At 53.2% G+C, this 6080-nt stretch overlaps 1 protein-coding gene across 1 annotated transcript in view; it reads left to right on the top strand.

Moving 5' to 3' along the window:
- Positions 1-951: 951 nt before the first annotated feature.
- Positions 952-6080, top strand: part of NFATC2 (nuclear factor of activated T cells 2) — a 156904-nt gene continuing 151775 nt past the window's right edge. Inside the window, exon 1 of the mRNA XM_036064696.2 lies at positions 952-1267. The gene's annotated coding sequence lies outside the window, so the exon portion shown is untranslated. The remainder of the gene's footprint in view (positions 1268-6080) is intronic.

Genomic DNA, 6080 nt, shown 5'->3' with positions numbered 1-6080 from the left:
GTGGCATCCCACGGACCTTCTTCTGGGGAGTGTGCAAAGTTCACGACATCCCTTCCCTTTATTTTCCTGTTTATTCAGAGCATGTGTAAACACATGGGTTGCCTGGTTCCCGCGTCTCTGTGGCCATTTCCTTATTGCTGGGGCCTCTGAGCATCACTGGAAACCTTGGGTTTTCTAAATGAATCTAAAAATAAACTCTTCAAGAAAAAAAAAATCTTGGAGTTGGAGAGTTGACACAAGGCACCGTTATTTATTTCTTTTCCCTCCTCCCCCCTCCTCCCCTCCCCTTTCTCCTCCCCTCCCTCCTCCCCACCATCCCCGAAGACAAAAAAATTGGGGCAGCCAGAGAGGCCCCAGGGACCTGGAAGGGCCCCTGGGTCAGTGTCCAGGGGCCTTGAGCACCTGGGCTGTGGGTTTGAGCCCCGGGCAGCTCGCTCCGGGAGAGGCCTGCTTGCAAAACGGGGGGCCTGGGAGTCGTGGGGGGCACGGTTTGCTAAGAGCTGCGGCGGGCTAGGGAAGGCGGTGGCCGGGCCATCCTTGCAGACGGCCGCGGGGCTCCTGCAAGCCCCCACCCCTTGTCCTCGCCGCTGCCCGCCCCTGCTCCCTCTCCCCGACTTTTCTCCCGAACAATCAGGGACTTGTGCTGGCGGCCGAGGGAGCCACGGAGCTGGCTGGCCGCGGAGGAGGCGACGTCATGGATTCCTGAGTGTGAAGTTTGCAGGAAAGCCCTTAGTTTTGGAGATGGCCGGGATCCAGCGGTTTCCATGGCGCTGGATAAACAGGAGGAAACAGTGAGGGAATCCCGTTATTTTACTGCATTGAAAGCCTATAAACACGGAGCGCGGGGAAGGAAGTCGCGTTCCCTCTCGAGTAAGCCCGAGCGCCCAGCCGCGCCGGGAGCGGGAGCGGGAGCAGGAGCGGGAGCGGGAGGTGGGAGCCGGGAGCCGGGAGCCGGGAGCCGGGAGCCGGAGCCCGAGCCCCAGCCCGAGCCCGAGCCGGGAGCCGGGAGACCGAGCCGGAGCCCGAGCCGGGAGCCGGGAGCCGGGAGCCGGAGCCCGAGCCCGGAGGCGGCAGGCGCGCAGCTCCCGGGCCGCTCGCAGGCTCCTGGGCCGGGGCAGCCCGGCGAGCATGCTTTAGGGAGGACGGCCCCCGCGGCTCTCCCTCTCCCACGGCGCGCTGAGCCCCCATCCCCTCCAGATGCAGAGAGAGGCTGCGTTCAGACCGGGGCACTGCCATCCCCTCCGCATCATGGGGTCTGTGGACCAAGGTAAGCGACTCGCCTTCTGGTTCCGTCTTTTCCTCCTCCCGCGTCCCAGCCCTGTCCCTTCTGCTCCTTTCGGGCAGCGCTTTGAGCTCCCGGCTGAGGTCGCGGGGAGGCCCGGGGACTGCGGTCTCCTAGGCGCGCAGGTAGAGGGGCAGGAGGAGAGGGGCCCTCGTCCTGGCCAAGGAGGGGAGACCCCGGCAGCCGGCTTGAGGCCACTCTGCGGGGGGCAGTAAGGCGTCCCCAGGCGGGATTCCCTGGGCAGCTCTGTCATAAGGACTGTCCCCTCCGTGGCACAGTGGGAGAGATTCGTGCTACTACCCGCTGGCTGCTTAACCCTTCCAGCCCTGGGCTTCTGACAGCAGATGCCATTCCACTGCATCATCATCATCATCATCACCATCATCATCATCATCATTTAGCTTTTTTTCTTCTTTTAGGAGAACACGCTTGACATTTGACTGTATAATAGATATAGTTATGAGGATTTTGCTTTTTAACAGAGCAGCAGATACCCGGGGACATTTAAACAACTTTCTTTCCCCCTTTTTGATGTGCCTGTTGGATACAGTCCTCCGGCCCCCCCCTTTTAAGTGCAATGTACCATCAGTTTGTTTGGCGATCTGATTACACTCTGCTTTCCGCGTTTCTGTCTTTCCCCCTCCTCTTGGAGTTAGCCCTGGAATCATACTATTTGGATCTTACGGGAGGGGCTTAACGTATAAGAATATGATATGAAAATAACCATCTGGTTGGGATTGCGGAGGGCTTTAGGCTGCACGCTAATGAAGCGGGCTTTAAGAGCGGGACCCAGGCAATGTGATGCGTTTTTCAGAGGCCAGCCCCGCGTGCAGCGGGGGGGCACTGCCCAGCCGGCAGGACTGCAAGAGTTAAGTGAAATAAATATGCGTAGGAGGAGTTAGCCTCGTGTCATAAAATCGGAGTTGAATGTAGGTTTTGTGCTCTGTGTGGCTGATTAAAGTTCTGGGGGAAAAGAAATGACAATTTCAGTAAATAAACCTGAAGGGCTTTTTCTTTTTTTTTTTTTAAACCCGAATGAGGCCAAATGCCTTGGGTTAGGTAAATGGTGTGCTTTGCCACAGCGGACCTCAGTGGCGTATATTTTTAGCTGAGTTGCACTTTTGAAAGCAAGACCCTGCCAATGCTTTGAACATTTTTACGGGTACCAGTTTATCCTGTCCTCTGCCAGTGGCCAAGCTTATGACAGCAATGACCACAAGACATCACCAGCACGGCGTATCGTCTGTAAAAGCGATACCCTCAGCCAGCTGACAGATCCCTTATGGACACGAATTGGTTTTTACTGTCATACGTACCGGAAAATGGTGTTTGATGTTATGATGGTGGGGGTGGGAGTGGGGACAGACTAATGCCACATTTAGCTCTATCAGAAAGAGAGAGAGAAACAGAGTTTGGAGGAGAAATTGGGCTTCTGTTTCACTGTGTGATCTAACACAAGCCTTACATTTTATTGGGGTGGCTACACCTCTGCTCTGGGTTTATGAACTTGCTCCTCTCTCCAGGTTTTGAAGTATGTGTATTTTGGGTGTGCACGTGCATTGCCTTCCCTCCCCGGCCCAAGCTCATGTGTGCAGGGATTGTGAGTATGTGCGTGCCAGTGTGTGTGTATGCATGTGGGAGACAGGGTACCACATTGTTCCCGGCAAACCACACTTGGCATGCCAAGGCAGCTGGGCACACAGAATACAATTCCAGGCATCAAAGACAACCGACATGAGGGCTTCAGCCGTGTCCTGCATCGGGGTCTCCTGAGGGAAAAACCGAATGGCCCCTGAAACTCATACACCGCCAGGAGCCTAGGAACAGACCTGAAGTGTGCATGCAGATGGGCGGGGCAGCAATAGTGAATAGAAATATTTGCATGGTAAGAAAATACTGACCTTGCTGTGCAGCTCCGGGTCAAGGTCCTGGGAAAGACTGAAGAGCTGAAAGAGGTGTGTTCAGTTCTATCTGAAGGGGGATGATGGAAAGTATTTTAGGAATGAACAAACCCAGGATGAGCTCTGCTCACTCCCAGACCCAAACTCCCAGTCTTCTGCTTGGATTAGAATTCCTGCTTGGCCACATTGCAACTGTGTGATCTTGGGCAAGTGACTTAACCACTCTGTGCCTCGGTTTCTACATCTGTGAAATGGGGCCAATAATAATGTCTCCCTTATAAGTTGCTGTGAGATTCAGTGAGGTAACACAGGTAAAGCCCCTACTATGGTGTCATGCTCGCAAGTCAGCACTTGGTCAACTTGGTTAAAGATGCAAAACAACAACACGGTGACATAGACGCGGGATTTCACAGCAAAAATTCTTTGAAGGGATGCGGTGCTTTAAATCTCTCAAGGTACTCTTTTAACTTATTGGAGCTTCCCAGTGGCACAGGTTGGGCTAAGATCATGGCTTCTAAAGCCTGTTTCCTCAGCTGCACCAGGGAATAACGATGGTGGGGACCCCGGGGGGGTTGTCATGAGCGTCCCATGAAATCGTGCACACGAAACCCTCACCTCTGTGCTGAACATGAGGTAAACACACACTAAAGGTTATTATTGCCTGACAGTTGAGGACCAAGAGAGCTACTTTGTCTGAGGTCACAGAGCAGGTTAGCAGCACGATGCCTGGTGCAAGTACGTGCGTGGTAAGTACAATTATTGTCTCCTTCACGGAGGAGGGGAGTGAAGCCCAGAGAGGTGAAGTAACTGCCAACCGTTACCCAGCAGGGAAGTGGAGGAGCCATAATTTGAATCCAGCCTCTTGACCATATGCTCTGTTGCCTCTGGAACTCATTCATATTATCCCAGTTCTTCATAACACCGTTTGACAGATGAGGGAGCGGAGGCAGACCGGACCCTGGTCCTGGGTTCTTTTTGCAGTACCACGTTGTTCCCTGACGTATCCTGGAAGGGAAAGAGAGCAGTGTGGGAGGAGGTGAAGGGTACAAGCATCGTCAGTAGAGTCAGGGAAACTGAGGCAGCAGCTGATTTTTTTTTCAGTTGTAGGGTGAATGGGGGGGGCTTCTTGCCTTGCCTCAGGGGAACGAAGGTGTGATGTGTCCACGTCCAGTAGAGGAAGAACAGTCCCCAGGCGGCCAGGAGGCTCTTAAGCCAGCACTGCCTTCTGCCTGCACTGGTCAGAGACCCTTCCAAGGGCCCCTCCGCCTGGCTAAGCCCTTCTGTCAATCCCCCTCAGCCCACCTCCAGCAAGACCTTCAGGTCTCTCCTTCCTTCCCTAGAACTTCAGAGAGAAACACTCATTTTCCCAGACGCTCCTCCGACTACCTTTATTGCAAACGTTCCTTAATTGGGTCGTACACCCCTTTAGGACAGGGCCAGGTCTATTTCTGTGTCTATGATGGGGCCCAGGACACTTCTACACTGGAGAAGCCAATAGCTTGAGATCTGAGTGATCTGAGTTCAAATTTGGGCTCTGCCACTTGCTATCTGCATGACCTCAGGCAGGTAACTTACTTCACTTTCCTGTGTCTCAACTACTCCGCGGATAAAAGGATGACCGTCATAATATGTGGAGTAATAGTTAATAACTGAGCATCAACCAATCAGAACAGCAGGGCCAGGGTCCCAACAGACTCCCCTGCTGGCCCAGGTTTTAACCCTTTGTTTGCTGAATGGCGGGGAAGGTCCCAAGACAGCAGAGACCCTTAGAGGGGATGACGGCAATGATTTATTAATCTTTGGAGAGTTTCAATCTTTTAATAAACAATACGACCCTCAAAGTACCCACTTCATAAATAATTGCTGTCATTATTACTGTATAATTTGTTAGTTCAATATTTACCCTACACCCCGCCCCCCCCCCCAAATCCAAACTAAAAAGCCAGGTACCAAGTGCTTTCTCTCGCATTTTCGCCTTGGATCAATCTCCCTGACTACTAACGTGAGTGATGGAGTATTTCACATCTCGCCCGGAAGAAGCCAGGCAGGTTTCTATTTTTGTTCCTTTGTTAGAACAGGGATGTGAGTCTCTGACCGCCCAGACTGGATTGGAGGCCCCCGCCCTGTGCTACCCCATCCTGTGCTGGTCACACTGGGGGTAACTGGCCATGCTTCATCTGTGTCTTCTTTCAGACTTCAACTCCAGGAAGCAGAAACCACAGCTGTCTTGTTCACTCCTGTGGCCCCAGGGCCTTGACCAGTACCCGGCACTTAGTAGGTGCTCAGTAATTTGTGTTTAATGGCTGAATGGATGACAGATGGATGAATGGATGACGCACAGTTGGGGGGGTAATGTGATCTGCTAAGGCCACAGAACTAAGACTTAAACTCGGGAGCGCTGTGCCTGCTTTTTGGCTCACTCTCTTTGTTCTCTTTTTCACAATGACGGTGGCCTTTGACTTCCACGTTTTCCCACCAAAGGCTAGAGACCTAAACGGGATTCTTCCTGGGCCATCCAACAGGCACATGCTTTCATGCTGTTGTCTGCAAAGAATCGGCCCCAAAGACCACCACTTCTGGACTGCCAACGACGTGCCAGGCACCATCCTAAGGCTCTCCCCTGTGCCACCTCATTAACCTCACACCAGCCTGGCAGCTACCATGCCCATCTCGCACAAGGAAGCACAGTCACCCCCCAGGGTAACACGGCTAAGTCACAGAGCTTGGACGCAACCCACTCTGCCCTGTCGCTGCCTGTTAGGCTGAATGATCCTAACAACAAGGGGCTGTGTTTTCCCTTTCCTGCACATTCTGTCTGGCCAAGCCCTTTCCCCATATTACCTCGGTGGCTTCTCACAAAACCCCCAAGAGGCTGGTATAGAATATGATCCCCGTTT

The sequence above is a fragment of the Halichoerus grypus genome, chromosome 10, assembly GCF_964656455.1.
Source record: "Halichoerus grypus chromosome 10, mHalGry1.hap1.1, whole genome shotgun sequence".
NCBI classification, from domain to species: Eukaryota; Metazoa; Chordata; class Mammalia; order Carnivora; family Phocidae; genus Halichoerus; species Halichoerus grypus.
Note: the sequence above shows the minus strand (reverse complement) of the source record. Positions and strands in the feature narration are given on the sequence as shown.